We start from the raw sequence: 10,571 nt of genomic DNA on the forward strand, positions 1-10,571 counted from the left end.
TTAACAACAACCTAAAAAGAATCTCTCCTACATCAGCAAGCCTTTCCTTGACCACCACCAGCAATGGAGAACTCGCCGCTTCTTTGATAGGGTGGACCCCCAGTGGAAAAGTACTGCCCACCAAAAGTACAAAGTGAGCCATATGCATAAGTTAAAATTTTCCATCTTCATTTGTTAGATTATTAATGTCCAATATTTAATTAAACTTAAAAGGTTTTATCTTAATGTTTTAGGTATTAACCCATCATATCTAAAATATCACCTCGACATAAAAATATAAAAATTATTAGGTTCATGAGATTTTCACAATCCTACTAAGCCTTTGAAATTCACTGTGTATTTTAATATTCACAGCTCCTTTCAGTTTGGACCAACCATATTTTAAGATCTCAGTACCACATGAGGCTAGTAACTACTTTATTGGATGACATAGCTTTAGAATATTTTAACATCAAATGAACCTTAATCCTCATTTATTGTTAACAACGGTTGCTAAAAACTTGGAATTAGAATCCTGAAATTTTAGGTATGGGCATGTTCATAGAAATCATCTCATACTATCCTCTCAATTTTATGGTAAAATAATGAAATAGTGATGGGCCTGAAAACACTAGTAATATTCTTTTACTTGCTGACATAAGATGCATACTGCTTTAAACATTAAGATTTAAATTTATAGAGAATTGCTGAATTTAACTTAAGAGTTCACTTGAGAATTCCCCTTAACAATTCTCCATCTCCGGAAAAGTTAACATGAGTTTTTAATAAAAATTCAATTTGTAAAAACACATTTCCCAGACTACATTACTGTATGAAGTGATGCCACCTGCTCCTTTTGAGCTCTAAGCTAAAAACAGGGTATATTTTATAAATGAAAGAGCAACTCTAGTCTGCTGCTGCTACATTTTCCCTGTACAAAGTATTTATATGAGCATAAACACAAACTCAGTGACCACTGCCAGATTTAAAATACACTCATCTTTCTCTCCACTCCTCCCTGGAAAGGAGGCATCCAGCTTTTATTTATCTGCTCAGATGTTGTCCCCAAGTCAACTGATATCATTTACAACTTGAATTTTCAAATTCACAAATTTTCCTAGGCAACTTGTTCTACTAAACTTAGAAATAAAAACAGAAATATGAAAATATTAGGACATTTTACAGAGTGGAATTTAATTACCCATACAACCTTTATCAAAGTATTTTTCCATGGAAATCCAGAACATTTAATATCCATACTAATGTTCCACAAAATTGAATTTCTAGCTGCTGGCTTAGCTGTTTTCTTCAATGTCTATTAAAATAGTAAAGATTATGCCTCAAGTCTACTAATGCACCAAATGAAAGCTTTCATGGGAAAAGAATCAAAGGATATGTGTGAACAAAGCAGACAAAGCACTATCAGAACAATGACAACAACAAGTGAGATCTGCAGCTGTGGTCACCTACCCCCACTGAACTTAATTAACAGTGAATCATCATCCTGTCTCTAGCAACCACCTACCATCTTGGCTACAAATAATTCATTAAAACCTCAATTCAGAGTGGGGAATAGACATTATATGCAGGGCGAATGTATGATGCTGGTCACAACCATAAAGAATCATAAGCAATTAAAGCAGATTGGAACTCTTCTCACCAACTTTAATTACTAGGTATCTGCCCACAAACCATAGTTCTGTGTCCTAATTTTGTTTAGACTCTAAAACTAAGCTACAATGTAGACTGACAACCTCCCAGATGTTATTTCCAGGTTACAAGTCATGTTCTTGGCTAAAGAGTCAAGGGTAAGTCATTGGGAGAAAAAAAAAAAAAAAACCTGCAAGTAAATAGCCCTTTCTTCTGGCCCATCTTGCTCAATACCTATAAGGAACATTAGATCCCGTCTCAGCTCGGGAGGATGCAGGAATCCCTCAGCTGTCTGACATAGATGAATGTCCTATTCCCCATAGAGAAGTTTCTCAAAATAAGGGTCCTAGAACGCTAGTCTAAGGACCACAGAGCTATTTGGGAAGACTTTAAAATTTAAATCCTAGGCACACTCCAGACCTACTGAGCCAGAATATGTGTGTGTGTGTGTGTGTGTGTGTGTGTGTGATGCCCAGAATCTGCATTTCAATAAACTCGAGAAGAAATTACTGCGTGCATAAAAGCATGACCACTTTTCCTGCAGAATGAAGAGATAAAAACAAAAACCTTTGTTAAATAAACCAAGTATCCATTTTCTGAAGAATCTATGAATCTTGTGAGATGGAAAAATATTTCTAAATTAATGCCATTTTCTGCTACCCTACAAAAAGGTTACATCAGACATTCACACTACTGTATAGGAGCCAAGGTTCTCTAAGATTCTTTTGAGTTATAAAAGCTTTCACAAAAACACCTGAGTAATCTGTGTAGTTCAGGAGATTGGATGTTTCCTTTTCTTTATTAAAAAAACAAACAAACAGGCCCTCCCTGGTGGCGCAGCGGGTTAAAGCACAGCACTGAGAATCTGAAGCCACTTCCATATGAGTTCGATTCCCGCCTGCCGCCTGCCCCGGAGGAGACCACATGGCGAGCCAGACCTCTCCTGACCCGCCCGCTGCTCCCCTCAGCAGTGTACTTCGTCGATCTGCCTGTTCTGCTCCCCACTCTGTCTCTGGTGAAGCCTCTCACCGCCCCTGAGCCTCTGGCCTGTACCTCAGTTCTGTATGAATAAATAAATAAAATCTTAAAAAAAAAAAAAAAAACAGGCCCTCCCTGGTGGCGCAGCGGGTTAAAGCACTGAACTAAGAAGCTTAAGGCCACTTCCACATGAACTCAATCCCCACCTGCCCCTGAGGAGACCACATGGCGTGGCAGACCTCTCCTGAGCCACCCGCTACTCCCTTCAGCAGTGTACTCCATATCTGCCTGTTCTGCTCCCAGCTCTGTCTCTGGTGAATCCTCTTACCCTCCGCATCTCTGGCCTGTACCCAGGTTCTGTATAAATAAATCAATCTTAAGACAAACAAACAAACAAATGTAATAAGCACTTTTTACATCCTTGTTAATATTTTGACAATATAGAATTTTTCCCATCAGGTGTGATCCCACAGCATCCAAAGCACCCATATTCCTCCACCACAGTCCACTATACTCTTTTCCCCTCTGGATGCCTCAGATCTGTGATCAACTTTGTAAGTTTGTGTTTAATGTTTGTTTCACCTTTTACTTTCTCAAAGCGTTGCACCTCCATCTTGATAACAACACTTGTTTAGCTAAAGTTGTCTAAAAACCTCAGGCCAACATAATGCACCTAAATACCAAAGTCTCTGTAATCATCTTGGTACTCTGTATCCAAAACAGATATTGGCTTGAAATAGCCTTGGCATCAATTTACCAGGTTATTTTAGGAGTTAATCTTCACTTAAATGGAGCCGAAACACATCTAAGAAACAAAGGAAGGCGACAGATTAATTTCTGAAGCCTCCAAGGCAGCATCCCAAAAGTCAGCTCCTCCAAGTAGTCTATGGGGAGTAAATTGCTGAAGCACCTCAATGGAGTGAGACAAGAATGGGGACATATGCAATTTACTCTGTGAAGAGAACAAAGCAGCATGCCAGAGATTGCAAGGAGGGACCGAAGTCAAAGCCTGCCTAGAGAGGAGGGCTATTTGTGCTGCAGCCTAAAGTTATAAAAGAGTAAAAACTGTTTAACCCAAGTGCTGGGAAAGACATAGGGAAATAATTACAAATATCAGAGGCTTTTTCCATCTCGAGGATCCAGATTATTCTGCATCATTGGAAGTATCTTGGATCTACGCCATAAACTGCAAAGTCATAAAAATCTAGAAAGTGCTGACCATTTGGAAGCAGGACTAGAATTAATACTTTTTAGTATGCAATAAAGCAAAGCAACTTTACCACCAGTCTGCTGCTCCCCTCAGGGGTGTACTTCGCCAATCTGCCTTTTCTGTTCCCGACTCTGTCTCTAGTGAAGACTTTTACTGCCCCTGCACCTTTGGCTTGTACCCCAGTTCTATATGCATAAATAAATAAATCATTAAAAAAGTACATATGAGCAATAAACCTAAAACAGTCTAGTAATCAAAGATCAGTATACAGCAGGTACTCAAATGATGCATTTCATTGTAATTGGTAACAACAACAACAACAAAAAGATATACTGGCTGATTGGAATAAAACAGTATTATCCAGCCCTCCCTGGTGGTAAAGCGGGTTGAAGCACAGCACTAAGAAGCTAAAGCCACTTCCGCATGAGTTCAATCCCCTCCCCGGAGGTGATCCACATGGTGTGGCAGACCTCTCCTGAACCGCCCACTGCTCCCCTCAGGGGTGTACTTCGTCAGCTGGCCTGTTCTGTTCTCCACTCTGTCTCTGATGAACCCTCTCACCATCTCTGCACCTTTGTACCCCAGTTCTGTGTGTATAAATAAATCTTAAAAAAAAAAAAAAACAGTATTATTCAAGGACCTGCTTTCATTAAACAGTTTTCTTCTTCAGGTCACAATTTGCAAGAACATATCAGTGACATTAAGGATTTACTGTATAGAAATTAAAATACTCAGTCCTCCCTGGTGGTGCAGGAGTTAAGGTCAACACTATCAAGCTACAGGAAGCCTCTGCAGGATGAATTGGATCCCTAGGCAGTGAGCTAACCATACATGATGTGGCAGACCTCTCCTGTCTTGCCCACTACTCCCCTCAGCAGGATAGTTCATAGATTCTACTGTTCTGCTCCCTACTCTGTCTCTGGTGAAGTCACTCATCCCCCATACCTAAGGCCTGCACCCCAGTCCTTGTATGCATAATTTTTTTTATTTTAAAGACGTATTTATTTATACATAGAGAACTGGGGTACAGACCAGAGGTGTGGGGAGTGAGAGGATTCACCAGATGGAGTGGGGAGCAGAAGAGGCAAATGGACTGAAATACATTGCTGAGGAGAGCAGTCAGGAGAGGTCTGCCATGCCATGTGGGTCACCTCCCTGCCCGGGGATCAAACTTGTGTTGCAGTGGCTCTGACAGCTTCTTAGTGCTGTGTTTTAACCCACTGCACCACCTGGGTAGGTACCTGCATAATTTTTTTTTAATTTTTTAAAAAGAAATTAAAATACTCATAATGCTACAGCTTAATTTAAGTCATTAGCATTATCTTTGTGTTAAATTTGTTTGGTATTTATGAACTTAAATACTTACAAATTTATTGGACCATCTAGTCTTGTTTTCATTACACAATAACATTGTATTTTTCCAGGGCAAGTATTTCTATCATGGGGACTGGAATCTAATTGTTCAAGAGGAAATATCATATACTTTACTTTTATGTTCATTAGTCTGACAAATAAACACTGCCTCTTCTTTAACAAACTCATTTCTCGGGAACATTAGCAATGCATGACCTGTATTAGTCAGTACATTTTCAGTCACAGCTGACAGAAACTATGCAATCTTGCTTGAGGCATGATTAGGAAAGTCATGGATAAGGACTTCAGGCATGGATGGATCCAGGGAATTCAAGTACAATTGAATTCTTTCTCTCTGCATTCTCTGTCCACAAATCAGAAAGGAAAAACAGTTACTGGTAAGTCCAGGGGAAGACAGAGCTATTAGTGATGTTTTTCTTCTAGTAGAAAACAATCCCCAGGCCCTCCCTGGTGGTGCAACAGGTTAGGGTGCAGCACTGCAAGTGAGCAGCAGCCACTTCAGTGCAAGTTTGATCCCCACCCAGGAAGGGACCCACATGGCACAGCAGACCTCTCTTGTCTCAGCCACTGCTCCCCTCAGCAGTGTACTTCATCAGTCAGCCTGCCCTGCTCCCCACTTTGGTGAATCGTCTCACCACCCCTGCATCTCTGGCCTATACCCCAGTTCTGTATGCATAAATAAAATAAAATTTATAAAAAAGAAAACAATCCTCAGACTTTGAATGTCCTGATGTAGCTATTAGAGCCATCTTTAAATCATTTGGTGTGACCAGCAGGTTGGGTAGTTGCTCAAGACCATGTTTGCTGACAGCCTCTCCCTTGGAGAAAAAGATCAGCTCCACTTAGATAAGAGTCAGTGGTTTCCCTAAAAGAAACAATGGCTCCCCTTTGAGGACAAGTGGGGCTCTAATAATGGGCAGTTTTTTTTTTCCAAATTACTAAAGCAAACAAAATGAAGCTCCACGTGAATCCACTAGTGTGCCAGGGGACATGCTTCTCTTTGCTGTCATCACCTGCAGTCAAAGGACCTCATTCCTGGCCTCAGAACAGAGAGGCCTGGTACTTTCCTTTCATACGGTGATCACCAGCCAGAGGTGAATCTCAACTCTCCATTCTCCCTGGATACACTGGGTAACACTCATTTCCTGACCTGGGGAAAGGCATCCCTATCAGGCTGGCAGGCAAGCTGATTCCTTTAAAATCACTCCCAAATACCTTCCTATGATTATTTCTATAACCCCTCTATTCTCACCAAGTGAAATTGTCTTAAGGGCCCATTTCTGACTTGTTCAGTCTACTCTTCCTCTCCCACACCCACTAATTCATCACTATAAAAGTAAGATCCTTTTTTAAGATTCTCTATGTGAGTTTTATTTGCTCAGTAAACTCAGGTTAACTCTTCCTTTTTCGTATCAGTCTCTGGAAAGTCTGTTTCACTATCTGATTCTCTCCGTTAGCAAGTTTTATAACTAGCTTAATCCTACACCATCTTAAACTCATTTTTACATGTAATTCACCAACTATCTGCACACAGCCTAGCTATAAATGTCCTCTTGTTCCCACTGGGAAACATCTTATCTCTGTAAAATACTATATTCAGGAACTCACTATATTACTTATCATTGAAAACGTGCTCAATGACTGCAGCTTTATTTTTGTTTTCATATAGAGAAACTCTGCGGTCACATATTAATGTAGGACCTATGTGGAAATCATTTCTGCATTCACAGTCCTCTTTCTAGACAAAGCTTATTTTTCAAAGCAATTTTTACAGCAGAGAAAGCAACCTACCTGAGGCAACACTGCTACCTGTGGCAAGGACCCTGCTTCTCTACCTGGCCCTTTATATCCCCAAGTATTAACATAAAAGTCCATTTCCAAAAATTATGCTGAGAGTAAAAAAATGCAGTATAGACTTAACTACTTGCACTACATCTCCTAACAATAGAGTCAAACACACAAACCAAAAGAGGACCCCACTTAGATATCCAATAATAAGGATTTTTAAATGGTAGTATAGGTAAGCATATTTCCTATGGACATTGTTATATTACTCACAAAGCTTCAAGGAAAACATAGAAAAGTGCTTATGGCATTTTTTAAATGAGATAAATTATGCAGATAAATCTCAACTATTGTTAAAAAAAACTATGCATAAAAAGAAAATAAGATGGAAATGAAATGCTTGTGTGGTTGTGTTTTACTAGATTATGGAGGCTAACACTATTATTTAAATGTACCACTTTCAGGATCAGAAAAATAAACTATAAATGGGAATAGAAATAAGTTCTGCCTAATCTTAAAGATTCAACTTACATTTCATTTTCAATGAACCACTCACTGACCTTCCTCTTTTTCCTTCTTTGTATTCACAGATTACTTGGCTTATCATGATAACTTGTTAACTTGCATGTGGTGATTTATGTTTTTGTCAGTCTCCTGAAGTAGATCATTTGTCATTTAATTGCAGAAATCAGGCCTTGTTTTGGTTTTGGTTTCCACAGCCCTAAGCACAGGGTCTCTAAAATCTTGGTACCTATCTGCAGTTTGTTGTATTAAATTGAAAAGTGTAAGAATTTATAGTTCTGATTTATAGTTGCTAAAGCTTCTACCTTCCATAAAAATGAGCTACTGAGAATATGTCCAGGGATCAACAATAACAACAACCAGCATGTGATGCATAAAGTTGCTAGACATCAGTTATGGAAGCAAGGTCATTTTCTGGATGGAAATTGCCATTGTTTCCAGAAGTGTGGAAAAAAAAAATGCAAGAACTAGAATTAGAGCCCAGTTAACAAAGCCAACATTTGAGTCAGAAACAAGTAACCTGTGATCTTTGTCCAAAATTAAAATGTCACTTTTTATTTGATGTGCCTGCATCCACTCAGTCACAATCAAGGCTTAGTGTTCATCCCCAATTCTAGCTATGAAGACAGCCAAAACCACCAGCTTAAAAATGTTGGTCAGTAAAGTTGGTTGTTTTCATGGAACTCAAAATAAACCAGTTGCTCAGAATTTTTAAAATCTAAGGTTAGCAATTTGATCTGTGGTTTTGCCTTGCCAAAAAAATGACCTTAAATGTGAACTCTGAGGAGTTGAATATGGATGCAACCAACTCATAGCGCATGATTCAACCTTAATTCAAATTTTGAAATAAACTGTTTCTCTTAATTCTCCTTCCCCTCCCCTACTCTTTCTTTCCTTCGGTCTCTCCTTCCATTTCACTGTTCCCTCACCTCCTGCAGCTTCATGACCATAGCCCATCACAATCTGCGATAAAGTAAATGAACAGGTTGGTGACTAAAACCTAATTTGAAAATTATAACTTCTCAGGAGAAAGATATCTTGATCTTGGACTTTCAGCCTCCTGAACTATGAACAAATACATAGCTGTGGTTTAAGCCCAAATCTGTTATGGCAGCCCGAGCAAACTAACACTCCCGCCTTCCCAGGAACAAGGCCCCATTCCCATTCCAGGTGTATTTCACTGGCCAAGGTGGGGCATATATAAAAGTTTGGGTTTGTATCAACTTAGATAAACTTTGTTTGTGCAGAATACAGATTTTAACAGGTAGAGAACAATCTATCATTCATATGTAGTTACCAAGTGATAATTATTTAGGGCAACATTAGCCTTTGACCAGTAGGAAACTAGCTGTACTCACTTCCATGCACTTATTTCTGAAAACCTGTATGTAACTGAGCTATAAGTACTAACACAGAGGAAGTCAGGCAGCTTCAGTTGAAAGAGCGCCATTTGAGTCTGACTTTATTTCTGTGTCCTTAGGTTTTAGACGGCCTAAACTTCCTGGATCTGCATTCCTTTCTTAAGAGGGCACCAGGCCCTCCCTGGTGGTGCAGCGGGTTAAAGCGCCTCACTAAGAATCTAAAGCTACTTCCGCATGAGTTCGATCCCCGCGTACCCCAGAGGTGACCCACGTGGCGTGGCAGACCTCTCCTGACATGCCCGCTGCTCCCCTCAGCAGTGTACTTTGATCATCTGCCTGTTCTGCTCCCCACTCTGCCTCTCATGAATCCACTCGTCGCCCGTGCACCTCTGGCCTGTACTGCAGTCCTGTATGCACAAATAAATAAATCTTTAAAAAAAAGTGCAAGCCAAAAGGATGTTAGTATTAGATGTCTATGGTTGTTCTAAAATCAATGAACACAACCTCAACATTTCCTATTTTTAATTTCACAAAAATTCCACTTCCTTCAATGACGTAAAAATTTCTAGCTCCTCTCTTGCCTAAAATTCTATAAATAACATCTCTTTTCTTAGCAAGTATATCTAAGCATTTCAACAAAAGTCATCTATTTTAGTAACTTTTAATGATAGTTGCATTTATGGAAAGTGCCACTTGCTACTCTGGCCTGTATAAATGGAAAAGGAAAAATTACCACTTCTAGAAAGAAAAGGCAAGGAAACTGGATGGCGTCCCTCTGTTTATGCCAAGCTCTTTGCTTGACTCAGGTTAGCTACCTTTATCCTGCCAGGAACATGGAGAGCAAAAATTCCAGTAGTTCCATGTCCGTCTATGTTTTACTATCTTCACAAGGGGAGAGAAAGAGTTTAAAAAATTCCCAGCATATACTCACTTGCTTTCCAATGAACTATTTATCCTTAAGGACAACAGTTATAAAATTGCTAGTTATCTGCACTTCTCAAAATGGTTTATTTAACACCAGTCATGTCCATTATAATTTCTTCCAATATTCTCAGAGCAATACTTCAAGTCTTTTCTTCCCTCTCTGTCCCTATTCCCAAACTTTGGCTAGCAACCTCATTCCATGCAGAGCAAAATGGCCCCTAAGTCTGAAAAACAGGCTCATAAATAAAAAGTAGATTCTTTACTGTGGTATTAATTTAATCATGCTGCAAATTTGGCTGTGGTTTTACTCAAACATTTGGCTTCAGTACAGCTAATATCTGGCACGTAAGCACTGAGTACAGACTTCACACAGCATTTGAGGACCCAAATAGCAGGCAAACTGTAGTTGCCTTTAAAATCCTGTTAGTCATACATCCACAGCATAATCATATACTCTATTTACTATGACCCTACATCACTATATTTGTCTTGTAGGTCTCTAAAATATAAATTATTTCTTTACATACTCTAAGATTTAGGTTGTACTAAAACAAAGTTGGTGCTAAATATTTCATTTCCTTGAAACCAAAAAAGCACTTGTCAGAATATAATTTTTATGAACAACTTATGGTGCTTACTAATATGAGTACTAATACTTCAACAGATGATGAAAATAACCATAAGTAGATGATGAACATGAATACACAATAGTAAGCATAAATAGATAATGAACAGCAGAGAGAAGACCCCATTACTAGGAAATTTCCTGTCTGTCCATGGGGGACCTT

This window comes from Condylura cristata, unplaced genomic scaffold (genome assembly GCF_000260355.1).
Source record: "Condylura cristata isolate star-nosed mole 26May11 unplaced genomic scaffold, ConCri1.0 scaffold00036, whole genome shotgun sequence".
NCBI lineage: Eukaryota > Metazoa > Chordata > Mammalia > Eulipotyphla > Talpidae > Condylura > Condylura cristata.